The sequence below is a fragment of the Adiantum capillus-veneris genome, chromosome 15, assembly GCF_014529385.1.
Source record: "Adiantum capillus-veneris isolate H3 chromosome 15, ASM1452938v2, whole genome shotgun sequence".
Classification (NCBI taxonomy): Eukaryota; Viridiplantae; Streptophyta; class Polypodiopsida; order Polypodiales; family Pteridaceae; genus Adiantum; species Adiantum capillus-veneris.
In genome coordinates, this window is record NC_140945.1 from 93,755,022 (window position 1) to 93,779,207 (window position 24,186).

Below are 24,186 nucleotides of genomic sequence, written 5' to 3' on the forward strand. Positions count from 1 at the left end.
TTATACCCTTAATGGAGCTCCCACCTTGCTTCACTCTCGTCCCATCGACCACCGGCCATTGATTTTCGACCACAGGCCAACTGGCCAACCGCCCGGTTGTTTTTTGACCACTCTCCTCATAATGAGGGCCTTACAATTGTGCGTTTTTAATACTAAAAATTACAAGGGGTAAACCAGGCTCCATACTTAACAAATTGCTACAGATTCACATGTGTGGTACTTTGATAGTTGTGCTACAAAGCACATTACCTCACATTGTGACTTGTTTACTTCTCTTGAGGCTCTCCCTCATGGGAATACATTCACTTGTGCCAAAAATACCTCTTATCCTGTCCACGGAGCTGGAAAGATTGTGCTGACTGCCGTGAATGGCAGTTCTCTCACACTTGTTGATGCACTTTATGTACTTGGGATAAAAAAGATCTGTTTTGGCTTGAGGCCATCATGTGTGCTACTTATGTACTTAGCATGTGTCCTACAAAAGCTTTGTAGCCTATGATTCTTTGTGAAGCATGGAGCGATAGGAAGCAAACAAAGTGTATCTTGGTTTCACGAGATGTTGTTTTTGTAGAAGGCTGTGTTCAACCTTTGTTGTCATATGTACTAGAGACAATAATGTAAGTTCACAAGACATTTATAATGCAACCTTGCGGTTTTTTCAAGAAATGACAGGAAGATAAAGTGTGAAAATGTATGCTTTGTATGGGTTGAAGCAGTATCCTCATGCTTGTATGAGAAAGCTGACACTCATTTGGTTAAACAAGACTAACAAAAATCACTTTGTATGTAAAATCTAAAGGTGGTGTATTTCTCATCATCGTTCTTTATGTCAATCATTTGCTGATCATTGGGCCAAATGAGACACATATTGCTGAATTTAAGGCTGATTTGAATGCTACCTTCAAGATGAAAGGCTTGGGGATATTGCATCATTACTTGGGCATATAGCTTAAGTAGTGTGATGGTGGTATTGCCTTGTGTCTAAACAAACTGCATAGAGATAGTGTTATGTAAGTTTAGACTTGAGGACTACAAACCTATTGTTGCTCCCATGGAAACAAGTTTAAAATTGAGTATTTATGATTCTGGTGATCCTGTCAATGTCCTCTTTACCATAATGTTGTTGGATGAATTATTTATGTATGCAATCAAGGTCCAATATCAGTTTGTAGTCTCACAGGTCAGCAGGTTTATGCATAGCCTAGGGTCTAAGCATTGGCAGGCTATCAAGAGGATTTTTTGCTACTTGAGTGGCACTTTATATTTTGGCTTGTTTTATCCCAAGGGGGGATCATTGCCGCCAAATTTACATGCTTTTTTAGACTCAAATTGTCTAGTTGTTATGACATGTGAGTGTCCACAATTGGTTTTTGTTTCATGCTCAATGATTCATGCATTTCATGGTTGAGAAAGAAGCAAACAACTATGGACACTTCTAAATGTGAAGCTGAGTACATGGCAATCTTCACAACTACAATTGAGTGTGTATGGCTCAGACGCCTTATGGTTGATTTGGGTGTTGGACAAGACACTACCTTAAACTAAAAAATACACATCCAAGTGTAAGTTTTTTTTACAATGTATGCATTAATGCTCATTTATAAAATCATCATTCTATTGTAAAGAGGTAGGAACTATCCTTGGAATACCTTCAAGCATCAAGACCCCTCTAACTATTGAGGTGGTCTGGGCCGAGCGTTAAGAAAAGGGACCTCTAGACACCTTTCAAGGCTCCCATGCTGCTCATAAGGTCTACGTCCTAAAACAAACACAACACATAGACCCCAAACAACAACAACACGCCTACATATACCACACACAAACTGGGAAATATAGGGGTACCACCTAGTTTTTTGTATCACGAACTAGGATGTGAGCGAATGTATAGAGAGAGAGAGAGAGAGAGAGAGAGAGAGAGAGAGAGAGAATTATTGTCCACGGAGGTCACATATGACCTATGGGACCAAAAACAATACATTAAAAATGATCCTTTCCAGCGAGGGGGTTGTGCGATACATCTCAGTTAAGGATTGAGGGTCCAAAGAGGGTAAAAAGGAAAGGGAAGACAAGATGAACAAAATCTATGAAAGAGGAGGTAAGGAGGGAGGCGGTTTGGGAATTCAAAAATTCTTGATAATGGCTTCACCTCCCTCAATAGACTGCCCATTTCCCTGCTTTGCGAGCTTCTTGCACCTTTTGGAGTTTTGCTTTCTTCTGTTTGAGTTGAGAAGGTGTAAGATCTTCTTCAAATCACATTTTAGTGTCCTTGATAATCCTTGATTGCTCAAGGAGGTTGACTTGGTCCACCTTGGTCTTAAAAGTGAGGATTGCATGGTTGGTATGATGTTCATGTGTAAGAGAGGTAATTGTTGCTAGATACCATTGTACCATGTGGAGTGTTTTTTGATGTGGGCAAGGGACTCGTGAAACTTGAGTTCCCCCTCCCCTTTCGGATTGCTTGGGATCCCGCCAATGTGAACATTGAGGGCGATATCGATATATATATATATATATATATATATATATATATATATATATATATATATATATATATATATATATATATATATAGATAGAGAGAGAGAGAGAGAGAGAGAGAGAGAGAGAGAGACCACATTTCTTAGCCACTATTGGGACAACCTTCAATCATGAATGCTCAAAAATTTCAAGCAAACAGAGAAAGTGATATGAGCACCTCAACTAAAAAAACCACAACACACAAAAGGAAAACAAAATTGGCACTACAAGAGTTAGATTTTCAAGTCCCATTTTCATCAACAAAAAACAAAAAATCTAGCCACCCTATGCATTCTCTTAGGGGCAAGGAAATCCTCTCCACCTTACAACCCTCTTACAACGGCTGACTTGAGGCTAGGGCTACACACACAAAATGCCAACCAAAATCACCAACAAATGAAAGGGCACTTGAAAGACTTACAATTACGTGGATTCCACAATTTTTAGCAAGCATGAGATGAGAGAGAACCATCAAGACTCCAAGCCCAACCACCTCTTCCTTTGATGACCACCAAAATGAGCATACAATAGTAGAAGAAACACCCAATTCCTCTCCTCTATTTTATGGAAGCGCAACTTGGAATGCACTACACTAAAGCAATGGAAATTTAGGAAAGATGCTAAGCACTTTGCATTTGTGGTTTGAGAAAGTATTAGGCAAAGGTTATGGCTATTTACATTCACTAAGGCAGCATACATTAATGCGAGGCTTCTTGCACACAAAGCTTGCATACGCTCACTTATTACACACTTCCACACACTTTTGTTTCTCTACACTTCTTGTTTTTTTCCATACAAAGAGAGGCCTTTCTTTTATTTGTTTTTGGAGTGATTAGGGCTCTCTTAATTACAAATAACAAATCTTTCTTTAGGAGGTAATTGATTTAGGTGAAGAGATAGGCGGTAGGGCTAGGGTTTACATAAGTAGGTTAGTAAGAGTTAGAGTTATAGTCAGTATGGATCTATACAATAGACAACTTAAAGGAAAATTTACAAATGGTGAAATGGATAATATGAGAAATTAGCCAAATCTAGAAGATTCCCCTTTTTCTTTTCATTGATGTTGATGAATTGTTGCCCTCATTTTTGTTTGTCGTGTATTGATTCCATTAGATGAAGTTGGTAATTTGCTCAATTTATCCTTCTTTTGGTGCTTCTGTGGATGAAATTCATAGGAAATTAAAGCATTAGTACTAAAGCATGAGAGATAGAGAAGGAAAATAGGTCAATTATATTTGGGAAGTAATGGAATATGGAGATATACACATAGTAGCCATAGCCAATTTTGTGGAGCTTCTTCTTCATGCTAGTAGAAATGGTGTGTGTATGTGTGTGTGTGTTTAATGGAAAGAGTGTTTGTGTAAAGAGGGAATATATAAAATAGATAAAAAGAAATATGGGATGTTCTCATGGATAAATGCATTTTAGAGCCCTAGAGATGCCCGAACAAGCCCCTGGGATCAAGATAATTGAGCACAAGGCTGTTTTTAATTGTAAAAGAAGCAAGAGAGAAAATGTTGACCAAAATTCATGATAGCTAGACTAAAAAAACAACTATCATTTAGCCCCCATTTAGCTGATGGTTCATTCATGTACAATCAATTTGCTTGCATCAGAAATTGGAATGAAAGTTTTGGGTAATCTTGCAATGATTCCTCCAAGCTTCCTTACCTTCTTGATGCCTCTTTAAAGGCCTTCATAATTTTTATGCCTACTTACAGATGATTTGAATGTGTGAGAAGAGCAACAATAGTAGCATACCGCCTCAGTTTCCTCCTTGACTTGTTCTATCTCTAGATCTCTTGGAAGGACCAAGCTCTTTTCTTTAATACCTTTGTCTTTGAGACCCTTGTCAAGCTTCTCCTTGAGTTGCAAAGACTTTTTCTTGTAGCACTTGTACACAAACTCTCTTTTCTACTCTAGTTCCACCATGATGTGAGGAGCCTGTTGGTCCATGCTTCATTGCCCTTTTGCTCTCGTTTACTTGTAAGATTTATAGTAGGAATATAAAGTTCAATTGGTTGCAAAGCTTTGAGCTCGTACACTAAGTGGAATGGAGTGAAGTCTATAGCATATTTGTAAGTTGTCCTCATAATTTTGCCTTACTCTTCACCATCTTTCTGATGATTCTTGCAATGATAAAGATAGATTTTTCTACCAAATCATTTGATTGTGGATAATAGGGTGTGATGTTTCTATGATGAATTTTGAGCTCATCACACACTTCCATTAGTAAGAACTTTTTAAAACCTAGACAACGATTTCAAAGAGGTGCACCAAACATGCAATAGATGTGAGTGTCAAAAAATCTACTCATTGTCTTTTCATTCACTTGTGGTACTACACTTTGTGCTTCTACCCATCTCATCATATAGTTGATGGCAACAAGGATATAGACTTTACCATTTTTTGTCCTAGGCAATGGGTCCATAACATCAATTCGCTATTTTTCAAAGGACTACAGGCAATGAGTGGGTTTCAAGGTCCATACATCAACTTCTTTTTGCCATTGATTTGGCAATAGTGACAAATTCTACACCAATGTTGAAAATCCACATGCATAATTGGCCAAACATATCCAACTAGAAAGATTTTTTTTTTTGTTAGTTCATGTACAAAATGACCCCCACAACCTTATTCATGCAACCCTTTTAGGATATTAAGAATTTCACTAGTGTGTTAGGAAATAAGACGTAGCTAAGTAGATGATTGAGTAGATTACTTAATGGAGAGAGACAGATTTATATACACGAGATTATAGAGTAGAGAGAGAGAGAGAGAGAGTACACACGATATACGTGGTTCACCCAATGTGGGCTACGTCCATGGGAAAGCAGCCACTCAATGGCTTTAGTACTTCAAAACAAGAAGTAGTTTACAAAGGGATTATACCCTTAATGGAGCTCCCGCCTTGCTTCACTCTCACCACCTCACACTCACCTTGTTGCATCAACTTCACACTATGAAATGTGTGTAGAAATGGCCTCCTTTTATAGGCCGAAAGGGCTGCCCTCTCTTATGAGAGACATCCATGTGTAGCCGCCCTTGTGCGAATAAGTCCAAATCGGACCCTCCAATCCGCCCATGTGTGGCCGCCCTTGAGAAGACAAGTCCGCTTTTGAATTCGGCCACCGGCCACCGGCCATTGACTTCCAACCACCGGCCACCGGCCATTTACTACCGGCCACCGGCCAACCGATCGGTTGTTTTCCGACCACTTTCCGGCCGCCGTCCGGCCATAATATTCCGACGAAAAAGAATATTTTGGCGAAAAAAAAAGTCTCGGGGGCCTCCGCCCCCGAGGCCTTTAAAGTTGCCCCTGATTCTTGTCCGTTAAAATTTTGGTTTCCAGTGAGTGATTTCCCTTCACGCAGAATGGCTTCTCCTCATAATGGGGGCCTCACAAATGTGCGCTTTTACCACAGAAAATTACAAGGGTAAATCAGGCTCCATACTTAACAAGTGCATGATACTCATCTACAAACAAGATCCTTGACCTTTTGGTACAAAGTTCCCTCTAACTAGAGAAATATGCTTACCTTCTTGATGAGCCTCCTTCTTTGTGCCGTGTGAACCCTTTGGAAAATTCTCCCTCCAAGATGAAGTTAACAATAGGTGCTAAGGGCTCCTTACCCGCATATTGTGGTTCCTTCATTGTTGAAGCTACAATGATGACTTGTACTTCATTTGACCTCAGATTGCTTGTTGAGCTAGTAAGTCTGCATCGTGATTCTCTTTTCTAGGGATGTGATAGAGTTGCATTTCTTAAAAATTTTCCAAAAGTTTATGAATGATAGATCTTAGCCTTTCATCCTTACAAGCCCGAACCAATAATTTGTTTCACAATTAGCAAAGAATCACCTTTCACCATAAGTCATTGTATTTTTTTGGCTAAGCATATCTTCAATCCATTGAGTAGAACATATACTCCGCTTCATTTTTGCTTGTCAATCCTTCTAGAACACTTGTTGTTGCATCCTGGCTTCTCCTTTTGGGGTCACCAGAATAAGACCCTCCCCCCTCGCCTGCTTTACCTGTGGATCTTTGAAAAGCACCATCAAAGAATAGAGTGTATGCATTTGAGAGAACTTTGGTTGATGGTGGAGAAATTGAATTAAAATTGGACACATTGATGATGTTTTTATGCACTTGATAGGTAAGAATGTCTGCCAATTGGGCTCTCACACTATCTTCAACCTTGAAGGTGTAATCATATCACTGTAGTTCCATGAACCGCTTTGTAATCCTTGGACTTAGTGTCATTTGTGATGATACCCAAGGCAACAAGTTTTTTGTAGTAAGGATGACAAATGGCTTAGGTAAAAGATACAAGCTAAATTTTCTTATTACAAAAATGATTGCAAGAATCATTAGATTGACATCATTATACCCTTTTTCATTGATGCTTGTTACCTTACTTAACAAAGTATACTCGTCTCATTCTACTACTATGCGGATCTTGTTAGGAGAATGGCTCCTATTGTTTCCATATCTACACTTGGATTTACAAAGAAAGGAAAATACCAGCATGGCCGGCATCAATGTTGGAAGCTCAAAAAATACCATATTTTTGCCCTTGAATACTCCTCTAAATCATTAGACCATGAAAACTCTACTTGTTGTGATAGCTTTTGGAGTGCATGCAACAACTTAGAAGCTAAATGGATGAACCTTTCCATGTACTTCACCTTGTGGATAAATGATGTGGCCTCCTTGATGCTTTTAGGTTATGGTATTTCCACGAGAGCTTTAGTCTTGGATTGATCCACCTCAATTCTTCTTTGTGATATTTTGTGGCCAAGCAAGATGACTTTATCTTCCCCAAATGTGGTACTTGTCTGGGTTTAGCGGCCCTCTAAGGTTATCTAGGCACTGCAATATTTCTTCTACCTTTTGCACATGTAAAGACTTTGAGCTATAGATATAATAATCATCAATAAACAACCTTATTGACTTCCCAAAAAAAATATTGGAACACAAATTCATGAACTATTGGAAGGTGGCTGGTGCATTAGTAATGCCAAAAGGCATGACTCAAAATGAAAAACATCCCCATGGTGTAATGGATGTTGTCTTCCTTTGATCTTTCTCTCTATGATCTGGTCCAAATTGCTTCAAATAAATTTTTGAACAAGCAAAGATGCAAAAAATCATGCAAGGAACAAAACTGTATGGTCAAAACAAAGATTTGCAACCAAAGTAAATAATCGCGATTATTTACAGCTGAGAAAAATTTCCAATTTTTTCCAAACTTGGCTTTATAGGCTTGAAGTATATACCCAATACATGCTCTGAGTGAATTATGGGCTCATTTGGATGCACAGTTTGAAAATGGTACCAGATTATAACTTTAGGTCTCTGAAACAGTGGATATAAAGGAAATTTGAGATTTTGAACTTTAAATTGATTCAAAGTTAGCTAGTGGGCTAATCACAACATGTACTTTGGATGTATGATGGCCAAATATCAAAATTCCCCAAATTTGACCAAAAAGTAAATAATCGTGATTATTAACTTTTCTTCCAAAATTGACATTTTTTGGTACAAATTGACCTTGGGTATGAGATATGAGGTGATTTGGATCAAGAAAAGTTGTTCATAACCCAAATTTTGGCTTGCAAAGACTTCTTTGGGTTTTTTGGAAATTTTACAAGTAATGGGTGGTCATTTTGGCTCATACTTGATTTTTGGCATGTAATAAGTGTGTACACATGATAGGTGAGATGATTTGACAATTTTCAAGCAAAATTGATGGAAAAGTAAATAATCGCGATTATTAACTTTAGTGACAAAAACTTTGCAAAACCCCCAAATTTTGACCTAGACATGTTTCATACACCTAATACAAGTCCTAAATTGAATTTGGTCAAGTTTGGTTATGCCGGCATCACTTTGTGCTCTGTCGACTCTGGAATCACCATTTTTTGTGATTACTCTGTCTGTTGGGTTGGTCGGTCAACTTTGAGGCTTTGGACTTGTCCGTAACATAGTCGTGAAGCTACCTGTCCATTTCTAGCTCATTTGGAGTCAGTTTGGCCTCGTATGTCGAATTTGACGCTTTGTACCCTTCAAGCCATTTTCTTCTTTTTGAGGGCATTGCTTGATGGATTTCACCAAACCAATCATATACATTGTATATGGACCTCATTAGCAAGCCATCTATGGAGTCAGGTCGGAATTCTGGCATTTGCCAAAAACCTAACTTTTCTATTGGGGACCCCCTTGACCACAGTAGAATGTTCATCTGATGGTATAGAAAGGTTCTATTATGTTAGGGCATTCTATGGTTCAAATCCCATCCGATTTGGTCAAGCTGGCAGGCCGCTATGGTCAGTTTTAGGTTGTAGGTCTTCGTGCACTGCTCGGTTTCTAGGGTTTTTTCTAAGGCTTTAGACTAGCTATCGGGCCGTACAAAATGGACATTATAGAGTAAAGAACTTACCCCTCATGTCTCGTGTGAGACGGCGCTGAAAATGGTCAATTGTGGGCTCCGGAAATGTCGCGCAAAAGAGGGCATTAAAATCTCTTTCTGCAAAGGCTCCAAGTGGAAATGAGGTGGTTTTAGCCTACCGTGATACTTGGACTTCCCGAACCAAATTTTCCCAGATTCTCCCGTTAGTCCTACTAGGCCGTGAATTCTATGTTAGACTCAAAAATTTCTCTGATCGGATTCCTGTAGCTCATTCTACAAGAATTTTGAAAAAGTAGGCGTGGCCGCCTAATTTAGGCTTCCCACTTCCGTCTTCTGATTTCATTGAAAATTTTTGTGCTTGTCTGCCTTGTCCTTCTAATCACCATCGTGTCTTCCATTTTTTCATTTGAGTTTTCTTGCTATTTATTATTAATTTGACATGTTTATTTGGAAAAATCAAAGAAAATAGCAAAATGCTCTAAAAAAGTAAAGTAAAAATCCAATAATTAAGAAAATCCCTTGAAAAACACAGCTTTATTTTTTTGTTGGATTTCTCTATTTTTAAGCCTCCCTATCAACAAAAATGATGAAAAATACCCAAAAAGGACTATTTTTGATGATTTTCTGATAGTATATACACTATTTACACTCATTGGGAAGATATTGTCAGTGAATTTTCCCTTGATGATGAATTATAAGGGCATTATTAGGTAATTTTGCAAAAAATCACACGTTAACATGGAACTTTTTCCTCCCTCTTCAAACATTGCCCTTAATTACTTAGTACTTAGTGCCCTTCCACCCCTCCTAGGTGGCGTACTCCGGGATGACTGCGTGCATGGGTGGAACAATTTTGTATATGCATAGCCGTGATTGGCTCTACCATGATATGAAGATCAATGCAATTCAAACCCATATGCTGTGCAAAAGCTTGGTCTTGAGTAATCAATTCAAGGGTTTCCAATGTCGAGGTTTGCTGCTGATGTCTTCCAAAGAGCAAATCTTGTAGCTTTTGTGCTCTCTGTTTGATTGTACCATCAAGGTGTTGTAGCATGTTGGTAGCACTTTCGATTGTTGTGGAGATTTTTCTCTCCATTGGTAATTCGGTCCGCTTGGTGCTGCATGGTGTGGGGGAGTTTGTTGAAACTTAACTCACTACTGCTTGATTGGTTTCGCGGTTTGTGAAGAGGTTAAGTTCTCCTTTTTCTTCCAAACCCTTTTCATGTTAGGTTCCTTGCTCAAAGATCCTCAAATCTGTGTGGAACCTTCTTTTGTTTCTTCGGTGAAGTTTTAGGCACCCAAAGTTGAATCGGTTTATCTTTAAGTTGTGCTTTTAGTACCCAAATCTGCCCGACTCCTTGCATGCTACATGTAGCATTTGATTGTCGAGGGGATGGAGAAGATTGGCTTCATGGATTGGTCTACTGATTGATTCTTTTCCATTCCTCCTTGCTTGGTGCAATTGGAACAATGAGTTTCCCACCTTTAGGTGATATCTTTAGTTGATTCGTATCCCAATCTGGTACTACTTTGTATGTACGCATCCATAGAATTCCAAGAATCATCGTCTCATTCATGTGTTCATCTGGCAAGCATACAAACTAATGAGAACATGAACATCCATGTACTACCACGTTCAAGTTGACTACTCCCAATGTTGGAGTTGGATTCTTGTTGCATCCTTTGATTGTCCCTATTCCTATTGTCAATGCTTGACTTGTTGCTTTCTTGTATGTGGAATAACTGATTGTATTCACTCTAGCTCTTGTGTCTACCAAAGCATTGGTGCTATGATTGTTGAGATGTACTTTGATGCGCAGATCCATTCCATCTAACCAGTGGTCATCTGTTGAAACTGCGTCTTTAGGTCATTCCCATTGTCGATCATCTATTTCCAAAGTGTTGATGGGAATCGGTATCTGTTGATTCTTGAGAGCAGCTTTACGCTTGAGTACCCGAAGTCTAGCTTCCTCTTGGGCTTCATCAATAACCTGCTATTGCTTGATCTTCCTTTGTTTGGTTGCATCATATTCTCTCTAGCAATTGATTGGTTAGTGGCAAATTGTATTTCTTTAAATGACATCCACTAATCCAATTAGCCATTGGTTCACCATCTAGGGTGGACAATTTTACTGCTCCACTTGGAGATACATCTTCAATGATAAATGGTCCATTTCACTTTTTCTTAAACTTGGGAATGTGTTGCTTTAAAAGGGAATAGACTAGAACTTAGTCCCCTTTTTTGAATATTTTTGTGATTAAGTGGTAATCAAAAAACTATTTTTGTTTCTGATTTTGTGCATAGATATGATCTACAGCAGTTAGCCTTTGCTCGTCTAGCTTTTCCAAATCTTCAAGTCTTTCTGACAATTCATGTCCAGTCCACTCAAGATTCTCTGCTACCCTTAATGGCGGCAATAGAAATTCTATTGCCAGTATGGCATCAAGACCATAAACAAGGTTTAAGGGTGTAGCATTTAGAGCTGTTTTGAATGAAACTCGATAAGCCCATAGAGCAACATGGAGATTCATTTCCCAGTCTGCCCTTCCTGAACTAACCAGTTTGGTCAATACTGAGCTAATAATTTTATTTGTATGCTCAGCTTGTCCATTTGCTTGTGGGTGATAGGGAGTTGATTTGTTATGGATGACCATAAACTCATTAAGAAAATACTCTATTACCTCATTGAGGAAATGAGTTCCCTAATCACTGACAATCTCTATTGACAGTCCATATCTCGTGAATACATACTCATATAAGAATGCAACAGTGGTTCTGGCATCATTATTTTGAGTCACTTTAGCCTCGGCCCACTTGGTCAAATAGTCCGTAGCTACAATGATATCTTGAGCTTGGGTTCTATAAGCAGGTGGCTGTAGCTGTCCAACAAAATCTATACCCCATTTTGTGAAATCTCTAGCCCCCATCATTAGTCTTAAGAGTATGCTATCTACTCGTGTTGGCATCTTTGCTCGTTGACAAGCATCACACCTTTGAACATATTCTTTGGCATCTGCAAAAAGTGTTGGCCACCATATGCCTGCCATCAAGATTTCTCTTGCGGTGGTCTCACTAGAAAAGTGACCTCCAGCTAATCCAGCATGTGCTTGTTCTATAATTGGAATGTACTCGTTTCATTTTCACAAAGACGCAAATGTTGATCTTTACGTCTCCGATACAATTGGTTCCCAATAAGAGCATAGTCTCTTGCTTCAATTTCAATTGCTCTTTGACGGTGTTTACTCGTATCCTCAAGAAATGTTCGGCTCGATAAGTAAGTAACCAAATAAATACTCCATTTTGGAACATGTGACATTTGAAACAATGTTACATGAGGAATGGGTGGTTGTTTTTGACATTGAGGGCACTCTTTTACAAAAGATCTAACATCTCTCCTCATAGTCGGCCAAAATACTCCAAGTCTCAAGATTCGTTGTATAGTTTGGTCTTCCGCAAAGTGAAGTCCTACTATGGTAACATGTGTTTGACTTAGGTATTGTTCTTTTTCTTCAGGGTTAGTGCATGAAAGCAATATCCCGTCGCGATTTCTTTTATATAGCCTTCTAGCTAGTAATTGATGCATAGCCAATTGCTCGATTAAATCAATTCTGATAGGAAGTGGTATTTGTGGAAAAGCCGTCTAAGAAGCTGGAAGCTTCTTTTCCTGCCACTCGTTCTAAAACATGCTCAGTTATTGAAAGAGGAAAGTTGTCTCTAATGGTAGCTGCATTCACCTTTTTGAGATTAACACACACTCGTAATTTTCCATTCTTCTTAGGTACTACCATAATTGGAGACACCCAATCTGTGTGTTCAATTTTATAAATGAATTCATCTTTCTTTAGTTTTTCAATCTCTTCTTTGATCTTCCTGGCAAATGTTTCGTTATAAGTGTATGGTCTTTGTCTACTTGGTTTAGCATCATCTCTCATGGGGATCAACACCCTTGAGATCCTTAAAACCAAGCGAAGATATCCCGGTATTCCTTTAACAAGCTCAGTAAAAGCTTTTCTTCGTCTTCTATTAGATCATTTGCAATGTAAGAAGGTCTAAGCTCTTCTCCTGGTTCAACCAGGTCTACCCTTTTAGCGTTTTTAGGCCCTTCGTAAGATTCACCTTGTTTTCGTAGTTCCCTAACAGGTTGTTCAATTATGATTTTCCGATCTTGGAGAGTATACTTTTTGTAATGGGATGGAACATGCATTACATCCTTACCATCCTCTTATGTGGTTTCCATTTCGGTTGTGTATATCTCCTTTAGAGATTTTTTCAATTCTTTATATTTCTTTTTTTGCTTGACTCTGGTCATGAGTGTTTTCTTATTCAATGATTTTTCTTGAGTACCCTTCCTTGTTTTTCTCGGTGTTTGAGACATTTCTAAATTTTTGTTTGAAGGATATCTGCCAGTTATTTTCTCGAGTACCCTTCCTTGTTTTTCTCGGTGTTTGAGACATTTCTGAATTTTTGTTTGAAGGATATCTGCCAGTTATTTTGTCCTTGACACAATCATTAGCATCTATCTGCATCAAGAATTGTGTTTTCATGGAGACTGATGGCATAGGTCGTGTTTTCACGATATTGGTGTCTCTCTTTCGTCTATACCATTTTTGTCTTCTTGATTTCTGGTTTGGAAAGTCAGAAAAAATTTCCTCCCCTCCCCTTAAGAGTAACTGAGCTCTCGTATGCTCTTTTTCTGACCCCGAATCTTTTGAGGTAGTTGAGTGTTCATCTAACTCATCAGTTGCATTGTAATAGAGGTCAGAAAAGACTTGTTGAGCTTTCATCAAGTCCTTGGGTTCCTCATTGTTGTTTTCAATGTTGAGGACTGACATCATTTGGATGGGAATTATGTTGTAGCCATCCTCATTGCAAAATTACGTAGCCATAGACGTATTAACACATGCATCCATTGTCGCTAAAATTTGAGTCCACTCGAATGGTTCAAATAAATTCTCTTGAAAGGGTTCAAGTATGCAGGCTTTTTTTGTACAGTCCCTTTCTAGGATACATTCCTCTCGTCCTAAGCTTCCATTTTCTAAAGCTCCGCACATCTAAATAGGAGTGTCTTTGTTTAACCAGGATGGAAGTTTAGTTTCAGCCGAAGAGACTGATTCAAACTCTTGGATGGGTGTCTTCAAGACATCTCAATAAGTGTAATATTTTAGATTGACTCTTGTTATAGATCCCACCTGCTTCAAGTATAGATAGTTGTTTCCCCAATCTTGGATAAGTTGTACCTGTCGCATGAAAGGTCTTCCCAGTATGATTTCATATTTGAGTTTTTTCCCAAAGTCTACTATGGCAAAAGTGTGTTGATATTCAATTCCACAGGAATTGACTCACTTTTTCAAGTGGCCCTAGTTCTCTCTCAATGTGTCCATCAGCCAACTGCAATTTCATTCGCGTTTCTCTAATGGCTGTCTCTCCCCAGGATTCCCATACTGCTTTAGCGGCTATGGCTATGCCAGCTCCACTATCCAGTATTGCCATGGTTTCAATGTCATTATATTTCACTAGGAGGGTGGTGTTTCCTTCTTCCCCTTCATAATATTCTCCGACCTTGTTCATAGGAACTGATGAATCTCTTTGTTTTCCATTTCATTTTTCAATTTTCCCAAATTCTTAGAGATAAACCTCGTTATCACCACCTTCTCTAGGGTTTTCTATAAATCGTTCCACAAGTATGGTATGAGTTTCAACAGTTCTCCTAAAGTAAGAGTGCGTTGGATGGGTGTAGACATGATTGAATGAATGTTGTCTACTTCTAGGGTCTGTTTGGCTCTTTTCACTTGAGTGGTCTTGCAAATGATGGATTCATCTTCGTTATCTCCCAAGTAAGAAGGTAATGTTTTTAATGTCAATGTTTTAGATATTCCTGAAGCTTCCGATCCGCAATCCCTGTACAAGGATTGTAAGTCCATGTTCATATCAGATGGTAGGTTATCCAACCAGACTTCCTCTATAGGAGCTGACTTTAAAGTTAGGCTTCCCTCATTGATCTCTCTCACCTTTTCTCATAAGTGTCCTGGCCAGTCTTCCTCTACGAATGGAATTTCGTCTAAGGCATCTTCGCTATCCGGCACTATAAGCTCTGGTTCATTTGTTTCAAGGTGGGGTTATGCCACCACATCAGATTTTGCTTTTGTTTCTTCTACCGCAAGCTCTTCAGGTTTTGCATTACTTTCAAGCTTGGATTTTTTTTTATCCATCATTTCTTGCGTGATTCTTACCAAATTTTGATAAGCCTCCAGCTTTGCTGCTTCCATGTCTCGAGATGGATAGTTTTTCTATTTGTTTTCCATGTTTTGGCCTACTTTAAGTCCTGCTTGGTAGGCTTCCAAGGCAGCATTAATAGGCTCAAAAATTTTATCAATCAGAATGGATCGTCTAGATTTCACGATTGTTTCCTTGAATTCATTACCAGTTTCTTTCAACTTGTCATGGGCTAGCATTTTTGCTTTCTCTTCATTTTCAACCCGTTGTTTTTGTTTTCTCATCTCATATCTTTTGCTTTTGCTCCTTTTGATTCTTTGAGAAGAAACTTTTGTGTTCTCTGAATCATCAGAGGAGTTGTGTTTCTTTTTCTTTGCCTGGGCTCTAGTGATTACCTTGATTGGAACAATCGGTTCACTCTCTAATGGCTACTAGGCATCACTTGGACTACGTTTACGACAGGTTTTCCCTTGTTCAAAGGATTCTTAGGACAGTCTTTCGAACAGTTTCCTTCCTCTTTTCAACATTGTATGCAATAGGCTTCACTTGGTTTAAGGTTTTTGTCAGGCTCTAGACATTTGTTCTTCCAATGGTCATTGGCACCACAGTTATGAAAATTTCCTGTTCTAGGCTTCATCATGGGTCTTCCTATGGGAGGTCTGACACCTTGATTATCTACATAATACATTGGTGCAATCTTTGGTGGAGCATAAGTCATGGTTTATTCCATTGGTGGTGGATGTGGACTATACCAATCTCCTTCTACCATTACTGTAGATGGACTAGGCTCTGCATAGGGTGTAACAGGCCCTAAGTTTGTTCATTTATGAATCCTTCCGAGTTCATGTAATTTACAGGCACTGCATTATGTCCTGGATACGGAGGTTGTTGTCTCAACACAGGTTGAGGTCTTTCCATACCCATTGGTGGTCTTTGAGCTTGGGCCATATTAGGTTGATATCTGTACATGGGTTGTCCTTGGTGCCTCATGGACACGTACTGAACATTCCCATCATACTTTGGTCTGAAGTAGCACCTCGTGGGTCTCATGGTTGGTCCATTTACCCTCGATTGCACACCATTCTTGTGGCCTAATTGGTTGTCCTTGTGGAGGTATCCCTTGTCCTGGTCCTCTCATAGGTGCTTTTTGCATATTGTTCATCATGTCGTTCATCCTTTTTAGCATATCTTCTATGACTGAGAGTGGTGCCGCAGTAGCCGTTCCCACTTGTGTTGGTTTTGTGGATGCTGTTTTCTTGCTTTGGTTATCCTTAGGGACATCTTCTTCATTGAAGATCTCACAATTGTCTCCTAGGTCAATAGCATCAGACACACACGCTTCTAGGGTTGTATGCTTTTTACTATAGAGTATAGCATGAAGTTCTTTGTTTAGCAGTCCCTCCAGAAACAAAGACACAAGTCGTTCTTCTGCAAGTATCTCCATCTTTGGGCATCTGGCAATGTACTGCTTCATTCGAGTTGCACAATCCCTAACAGACTCACCATGTTTCTGTTTAAAGCTATAGATTTGAGCTATTGTATTATGTTTAATCCCCATTTTGGAACAAGCAGCTACAATCCTTGAGCTGATGTGTTCAAGTCTATGATTGACCTTGGTGGAATGTTTTGGAACCATGTCAAATCTTTTCCTTCTAATGTCATTCCAAACCCCTTGAATTGAGTATGGAAATCGAATATACGCTCTGCTCTTAGCACTTGCTTAAAGCTTTCTAAGTGGTCATATGGATCCCCTGATCCACTGTAGTTTTTGACCCACTTTTGAAAATCAGCTGGTCTGACACGTCTATTTGGTTCAACTCTTGGTCTTCTGGAAGTTGGTCCTATTCCAAGTGCTTCAAACCAGTCTATTGGAAATAGTGACTCAGGTAGCTCTGGACTGGCCTTAGTGTCACTCGGTTTTCTATGTGATGAGGTGGTTTCTGGTTTCTTCACATTACTCTCAGATGATCTCTCCTGGTGTTCATCCCTTGGAATTGTTTATGGTCCTTGCCCCAATATCCCATCCCATATGGAATACCCTTGGTATTTGGCTTGTTCTACCTCCTCAGGAGTCATCATAGCAAAGTTGTTGTTATAACAATCCCTAAACAGGTAGGTTGGTAGGTCTGATGATCCCTTATCTTTGATCTTGACAATATAGATGATCTTCATGGCCGTTAATTGTCTTGGTTTGGAATGAGAAGTCCACAAAAGATCTTTTATGTTTCTATCTTCCCAACAATAGACTCCGATCCTAGGACTATCCATACTGAGCCATTTCAAAGGCTTCAAGTCTACTTGATCGTATGCCTCAAATTCCAAAGTTGGTGGTCCTTCTTTTTCTGACATATCTGGGATTATAGTGTTTACTTCTAACCCCCATTTGTCTATCACGTCAGGGTTTTTGACTTGTAAATACTGAGTTCGGTTTCGATCCATGTACATTTTTCCTTGTTTGTTTTCCCTAATCTCTTCTTCGAACTCAATACCATGGTCATCAATGCGAATAGCATACTCCTCCTTAGGGTCCAAGTAAACCTGGGCTCCATGACAGTTAGTCTTGTAAAAGGATAGTATATGCTTATAGCGCACTGTCATTCCGATTTCCAAGTGAGTCGAGTAAGAGGACATTTCGGATGTTGAATCTGAAAAAGTGTCTGAGACTTCTTCAGGAATTGTGTGCAAGGAATTGCCTTGATTCACGTTTTCTTCGGTAGATGTAGCGTGGATAATGTGTCGCGCTCTCTACAGTGTGGGTGCCCCTCAGTGCAATGTGCGTGACAATCTCACTCAAACAAATGGAAACTCTCTCAAACAGAATGAAACACAGAAACAATGGATAACCACAGAGACACAACAGTGGACCAGAACATGTGGACTCGACTAGCTCAAAGAACCATGTACAGACTCTGGCATGGCAACACACTCAGCTCCAGCCCAGGACTCACAGGTACAAATGGGGGTGTCAAATGGGGGTGTCCACGCTCATATGTGCAGGGATGGTGAAGCAGTGCTCTGTGCAAGACTCTCTGCTCTCGACGACGATGTTGGACTAAAAATGAAACCGATGATAATAATGACCCAATGGCTCATAAATGTTAGCCACCTAAGCCAATCTCCAAAGTGAGTGGTGGTGGTGACCTGGCCACAATGTCCACTAGACCACCGTCCGTATCTTGCCACGTGTCACTGCCCAGCCAAGCCCACAGAGTCCGTCCACAGTCGGACTAGTGTGAACCAGGCCAGACCAACCATACTAACTGAGTGTCCTGTGAAAGTGACACTGTAGCCTGCTACAGGTTGCCGGCCATAAGACCGCTCACCGTCTCGGTGAGAGTAAATATTGAAAAACTAGGAGATACTGAAAAAATGTGAAATAAAACCAATCGGTACTGCATGTACATCTTTCTTGAAGCAGGTGCTTGGCCCACCCATGCAAGAAATGATTGTAGCTAGCAAGAGAATTCAACTTTGGAGGAGGAGGTTTCTTTGCTCGATCACAACACAGGATGGCAGATTCTTATGCAGAGATGATGAAAAATAATTTAAAGAAGTTCCAAGTAGAGTGTGAAGAGTTGCAGCAAATTCTTGGCACTTCTCAAGCTAAAAACCAAAGGAGTGTAGTCGCTCTAAAGGAGGCATATGAGAGGCTCTTGAAGGAGTTGCAGAGGCCAGTCGTAGTTGTTGAGGAAGAGCATGAAGGGTTCATGAAGCAGTTTGAAATGCAAAATTCTTCACACGAACAAGAATGAAACGCAGACTCCTTGACGAGAATTTTTGGATTGCAAAGGGAGCTTGAGGCTACTAAAGATGATCCCATTTCTTGTTTCTAATACCTACTCTGTGGGTATTGAAGATGGAAGAATCAAGTTCAACGCCTCAAGAGATTCAATTAAATGTAAAACTTCTGGCTGATCCATCTCCAGTAACATGCCGGTAACTTTTCCTGCGTGATCCTGTTCTAAATGATCTACAAGTGGATACAGCTTCTCTCCCAACATCAATCTCTCTTGTTGAGGAGGAGCTGATGCTAAGGCTGATGCCAAAGCTGCAATCGGCATAAAGCTTGTATCAGATGTGCTCGAAGGCATTCTAGCCATTTCATAGCTATTGGCTCCTTGAAGAGATACTTCCTAGACGTCTGAGAGTAGTTCCACCACGAGAAATCATCTGCTGAGGCAGAAGCGGTTGCTGTTGAGGCTGGGTTTATTAGATAGGGAAGGGGTGGGCAAGGGCGAGGGGGAAGGGGCGAGGGGCTAGGGACTAGGGACTAGGGACTAGGGACTAGGGACTAGGGACTAGGGACTAGAGGCTAGGGGCTAGGGGCTAGGGGCGAGGGGCTAGGGGCTAGGGACTAGGGACTAGAGGCTAGGGACTAGGGGCGAGGGACTAGGGACTAGGGGCGAGGGGCAAGGGGCGAGGGACTAGGGACTAGAGGCTAGAGGCTAGAGGCTAGGGACGAGGGGCAAGGGACTAGGGGCGAGGGACTAGGGGCTAGGGGCGAGGGGCTAGGGACTAGAGGCTAGGGACTAGGGACTAGGGGCGAGGGGCTAGGGGCTAGGGACTAGGGGCGAGGGACTAGGGACTAGGGACCAGGGACTTGGGACCAGGGGCGAGGGGCTAGGGGCGAGGGGCTAGGGCCTAAGGACTAGGGGCTAGGGACTAGGGGCGAGGGACTAGAGGCTAGGGGCTAGGGACTAGGGACCAGGGACTAGGGGCTAGGGGCAAGGGACTAGGGGCTAGGGGCTAGGGGCGAGGGGCGAGGGGGAAAGGGGGGCGAGGGCGAGGGTAGGGGTGAGGGCGAGGGGGAGGGTAGGGCGAGGGATTAGCTCGAGGGTGAGGGGGAGATGGGAAGTTTAGGGTGATGGGTAGGGTGCAAATAAAGAGCACGCAGCTATCATGAGCAAGAGAGATATCATGATCTTGGAATTCATCTTGCAGGACGAGTTAGGTGAAGGGAGTTTGCTAGACACAGAGGAGAGCTTTGTTCTTTTCTGAGAAGCAGACACCAAAGGGGTTGATGTTTGAAGGGGAGTGAACTGCTGTAGAAGAGATTTCTTACCGCTTTTATGATTCTTCATAGGCTCAGGTGGCACATTAGATTGAGTTACCGTGGAATCATTTGAAGAGGGTGTTCCTTCAGGCAAAGTGTGAATAGAGACTCCATAACAAGGCATAGATTTGGTAGCCTCCAACCACTCCAGCAAGTCTTCATGTGACACATCCGGTGGAGTAGGTTGTTCCAGTTCAGGATTGGACTCCATGGACAAGGAACTATGATGCACCACCGGATCCATTCCGCCTTCAAGGCGAATCGGTTGCATTGGGGAGCCAGGCGTTCGTATCCACATTGCATCGTTTCCCCAATAACGTAGTGCTTTCGTGTGTCGTAGCCATGGTCTGCCAATGAGCAATGGGAAGCCGCCTTCTACCTGGGGAAGGCGAACCACCACAAAATCCAAGCTGAATGTGAAATCTTGAACCTGCAGAGTCACCTTTTCTACAATGCCCAAGGGGTAGACAGTCCTCTAGTCGGCCAAAGTCACTGTGAATGGGGCGCGCCTAGTGGGTTGGAGACCCAATGCCAGCATAGTGAATTCAGGCATCAAGTTGATACCCGACCCACCATCTACTATGACCCGTGAGAATTTGCGGCTCATAATAGAAACGGTTAGACGCGGACTCGTGTAATCAGTAAGTGAAGCTTCGGGATAGGATATCATGTAGGATTCGGAGGGCTGCACTGGGAGGTGCCCGCCACTAGACCTTGCACCAGGGCACATAGATTGAATGATGGCAAGGGTGTCACTTCGAAAATTTGCATCAAGTCAAAGCATGTCATACAATGACACTTGCTGAAAGGTATTCTTCAATATAGTCTCTGCTGTAGGTTTTTCTATTGGGATCAGTGTCTTCTCAGTTTCCTTGATCTTTTGTAAGTCAGCAACTGCTTCTAAGAAAGCCCCATCAATATCGGAGAGCATAGTAAAAGATCCTTTCTTAGCACTAGGGGGGGGTGTAGGCATTGGGGAGGAAAGGGCTGTACCTGCTGGAAGATTGAGGCCGAGGGCTGCCCTTTGAGCTCGTGTGAGGCTCCTCTACCAGCTGCAACTTGTCTTGAGAGGCAATCATATGGGCAGAAAGTGGTGGCTTGGGGTTGGTACTAACTGCTATCAAATTGATCTTGGGAAAGGTGAATTCAGGTTGGCTCTGACTTGGGCTCGTAGAGGTAGAGGCGCGTTGTTTTGGAAAATCCTTAGTGTAGTGATCCTGAGCCTCGGGGCAAAGTTGGCATGGAGGAGAGCCTTCTGGCAGAGGGAATTTTCTTTGATAATTCCCATACTCTCCACACATGTAGCATAAAATGGGCCGATTGAAGGGACGGAACGGAGGATGAGGTGGTTGTTGCATGGAGTTTGAGGGTGACGTGTAGAAGCTCTGAGGGGTTGAGGGAGAATTAGCATGATAAAAATTGGGAGATGCGAAGTTGTTGTGCATACCTTGCATAGGAGGTGTTGTCAGCAGAGGTGGCATAGGGTGTTGATGACCATAGGGTGAAACCATGTTGGATGTAGGTGTCAACCCTTGTTGAAGGTTGGGGGCGAGGCTTTGTTGTAGTTGCCGCATTCCCTTCAGATAATAGCGCTCTTTGTCATCATGGCCAGGCTTCTCACAGAAATGGCAGTAAGCTGAGCTACACCATACCATAGCCTTAGTCTCCTGCTGAGACCTGAGCTCTTCTAGCTCTCTTTTAAGTTGATCATAAGCCTCTTGATGTGGGGGCTTCTCCTGTCTAAGAGAGAAGGATCTCTCTTCTTGAAGGGCCCGCTGTAACTTTAGGGCTTCCAGTTCCCTGCGTAAAGAAGTCAAGGGGTCTGATGGACTGTCCACGAGTACAGGGGCAGTTTCTACCTGAGGAGAGTCAGTGAACAGCTTCCTAGCTCCCTCTATTCTAGTAGCAGCAGCAACAAAGTCCTCCAGACTGGCTTCAGGACGGAGACTTTCTTTGAGCTTTTGTTGAGAAGTCTTAGGCAGAGACTTCTCTACCCACTTCTTCACCATAAATTCTCCTGGTTGCTGAGGCAGCTTGGCGACCAGGGACTTTGTTCTAGTCATGAGCTCGGAAAATGTCTCCTTGGGCTAGAGCAACAGGTTTGCCAACTCATCTAGAATCTTTTCTTGATAATCCCCTGGTCGGAAAGCTTCACAGAACTGTTGTCTTAACATAGTCCAAGTAGCAAAGTGGTTTTCAGCAAACTGACTATACCATTTATCTGCAAGACCATCCAAGGTGGACAGAAAGAGCACAAGGTAGGCGTCTTCTCTATTGAGGCCACGACCTCTGCAAAGAGAAACAAACCTCCGAGCATGGTCATCAGCATCCTCTGTGGAGAGACCCTTGAAGGTAGGGAACTTGATGTTCACCTTGGACAGAACACTAGTGAGCTCCTCCACGGCATCTTGCTTCTGAGCATGTTGCTCACTAGCTTGTTGTAACAAAATGGGGGAGAGCCTTACCGGAGAAGGTGACCTGGAGGAGGATGTAGAACCGAACCGGTAGAAAGAATGGAGGGAGATGTATGTGTAGGTATGGGTGATGGTGTTAATATACTTCTACTGGGTACCAAAGGTTGGCGTCGTCTGTGGTAGTACTTTTGGGGGCTCAGTAGTGCGCTTTGACGCTCTAATGATCGCCTTGTATGTGTCATGCATTAACCACCACCCCAACCAAGCTTTGGGCAAGAAGAACTTCACCTGGTTGAACAGTGGACTAGACTCTACTAGACCAGGCGAGTGACTAGACCAATTGGCCTGGACAAGGACGAGAAGGACTAGACCAGCGACGAGGAGGACTAGACCAGGAAGAGGATTGGGTGGACCAGGGCGAGAGAGGACTAGACCAGCAAGGTGAGAGACTAGACCAGCTAGATTAAGTTGTCTAGGGTGAAACTGGACCAGACCAGCACAAGAGAGACGAAGAAAAACCAGCTAGCTGTTTTACTTGTACTCAATAGAGAGTGAGACTTCAATTGAGGTCCCAGCGTGATCGCCAAAATGAGAGCACCTATAGCGCGGATAATGTGTCGTGCTCTCTACAGTGTGGGTGCCCCTTAGTGCAATGTGCGTGACAATCTCACTCAAACAAATGGAAACTCTCTCAAACAGAATGAAACTTAGAAACAATGGAAAACAACAGAGACACAACAGTGGACCAGAACATGTGGACTCGACTAGCTCAAAGAACCATGTACAGACTCTGGCGTGGCAGCACACTCAGCTCCAGCCCAGGACTCACAGGTACAAATGGGGGTGTCAAATGGGGGTGTCCAGGCTCAGATGTGCAGGGATGGTGAAGCAGTGCTTTGTGCAAGACTCCTTGCTCTCGACGACGATGTTGGACAAAAAATGAAACCGATGATGATAATGACCCAACGGCTCATAAATGTCAGCCACCTAAGCCAATCTCCAAAGTGAGTGGTGGTGGTGACCTAGCCACGATGTCCACTAGACCACCGTCCGTATCCTGCCACGTATCACTTCCCAGCCAAGCCCACAGAGTCCGTCCAGAGTCCGACTAGTGTGAACCAGGCCAGACCAACCGTACTAACTGAGTGTCCTGTGAAAGTGACACTGTAGCCTGCTACAGTAGATACTCTACTAGAGGTTTCTCCGAGTATGCCCTGATTTCCTAGTACACGACCAGATGTAAGTTTCATATAGACTTATGAAGCCCTGGATAGAGTACTCACCTTTGGATTGACTTGTCGTCAATTTCCACTCGATTCAATTGCAACTTTCTGTCAAGACACTAATTCCTCGTCTGCAACCCGATTCCTGTACAAAATTAATCAAGTTAGCTTTTCTTCTATAAAGACAATAGGGCTCTTGAGAACTCTCGTGATTGGTCTTTGTGTATCACTTCAAATCGTGCTATGGAAGTAAATTTGGCTTTCAGATTTGACTTTAGCAAAATCAAGGGTCTAAACTGCAACCTGTAAACTGAGTGTATCTGTACCAATTATGATTTGATTGAACCCAAAAT